The sequence below is a fragment of the Nannospalax galili genome, unplaced genomic scaffold (genome assembly GCF_000622305.1).
Source record: "Nannospalax galili isolate Female #2095 unplaced genomic scaffold, S.galili_v1.0 scaffold63, whole genome shotgun sequence".
Taxonomy (NCBI): Eukaryota; Metazoa; Chordata; class Mammalia; order Rodentia; family Spalacidae; genus Nannospalax; species Nannospalax galili.
This window is the reverse complement of record NW_008355272.1, coordinates 6246493-6248352: the sequence shown is the minus strand read 5'-3', so window position 1 is coordinate 6248352 and position 1860 is coordinate 6246493.

The window sequence follows — 1860 nt, the reverse complement described above, 5'->3', positions numbered from 1 at the left end:
TGAAGTTTTACTCAGCAGTAAAGAAAGAAGAAATCATGAAATTTCCAGGTAAATAGATGTAACTAGAAACTGTTATGCTAAGTGAAGTAACACAGACTCAGAAAATAAAATAACATATGTTCTCCCTCATATGTGGATCCTAGCACCAAATGCTGATAAGTGATTATGTATCCAGTTATAGCTACAGGAACCAGGATAATGAAAAGGAACAAGAGAGGTAAAGGAAAAGAAAGAATCTGAAAGAGAACAGTAGGAAACAGGTGATAATAAGGGAGATATGGATAAAAATGGGGTTAATTTTAGTGGAAGGGGGAGCAAAGGTTATACAAAGAACCTAGGGAATAAAGGGAAAGAAGAAGCTCGAGAGAGGTGGGACCATAGGAGAAGGGGATTATTAAGGGAGAATTGGGAAAATGGGGACACCTTAAATGGGGAAACCTTAAAGGGTGGAAGGGTTAGACAATATAAGAGATAAATAAAGCCTATGTAATTTTTAAAAAACAGGGGAAACCATATTAGTCCAACACCCTACTGACTAGGCAAGGTTTATCTGAGAATGTTTGGTCTTTACCCAAGCTTTCTCTACATGGCACATGGTAATTAAAACTACCAGACTGGTGGAACTAACCTTCTTGGATGTTTAATAGCCATACTTTGATGCCTATACTAATTTGGTCAGAGGGACATAAAGGACAGTTTTTGCTCCTTGCCCTCCTAGGTCGACTAAGTTCCAGGGGACTATGCATTTCTCAAAATGTCCTGTAACTGTGGTGAGTCACCTGTCCTCTTGATCAAGGAGGCCCCACCAGATGGACTTGAACCAGTGTCCAGTCTACAAAGAGGAGAGTCAACATAGAACAAACATTTCCTCCATGCTTCCAAGTGAAGCCAACTGTGGTCCAGCAGGACCTTTGACTTATCTTTACATAGACAAAACTGGTAAAAGAAAGGAGCCAGGGGCTCCTCCCAAGCCCATGTGATCCCTGAGGAACAGATCCTCAAAGAATTTAAGAGTAAAAATAAATTGGTTTAATCTGGGCTAATTGTAGGGTCTTAAACCCCCAAAAGGAAAGTAAAACCAAAGATTAGATTAAAGGGGTCAGTGTAGTTTTTTAAGAGTCCATATGTATAGTTAAAGGCTACATAACAAGAAACAATGCCAGACAGGAGTTACCTTCCTTTGAGTTACTGGCCAGGATGGCCTAAAAGATTCCCAGACAGTAACCCAGCACAGAACTGGGAAATGAATAGCAGACCCAATCTTATCTAAAGGAATATTGACAACTGATTGCTGCTAGATGAGGAACAGGTGATTTTTGTAAAACCAGGCTCTCTAGATAGGCTGACTAGATTCAGTGGATGGACAAGCACTGGGGCATGGCTGGGGGCACTGACAACACAGTGGACAGCAACAGGGATGACAGAGTATATGGGCTCCAGTGGGGGGTGGGGAGGCTCTGGGAGGGTGCCATTTGGGAAGTGGGTATATAGATGAAAAAGATTGTTTGGGATATTCTATATGATACACACCCAAAAATTCAACAAATAAAAAATGGCATATTTGAGGAAAAAGCATAAAAATTTACTTCATGTTAATTAGTTGAGGTGATAAACATTACCATTGAAATTTACCTGATGACTTTATATCCATACTTAGGTGCCAAAGATCTGAGTGTAACTGACTGTCATTAATAATAATCAGATACATAAAGATCAGGGACACATGTGAAAATATCTAAGTGTTAGTAACATTAAAAATGAGTATTTCTGTAGGAAACATGTATTTTAAAGGTTAAAAACACATTCAATTTTATGTCTTACAGGGTCTATACTGAGTTCAATATTGTATAACTGTATTAA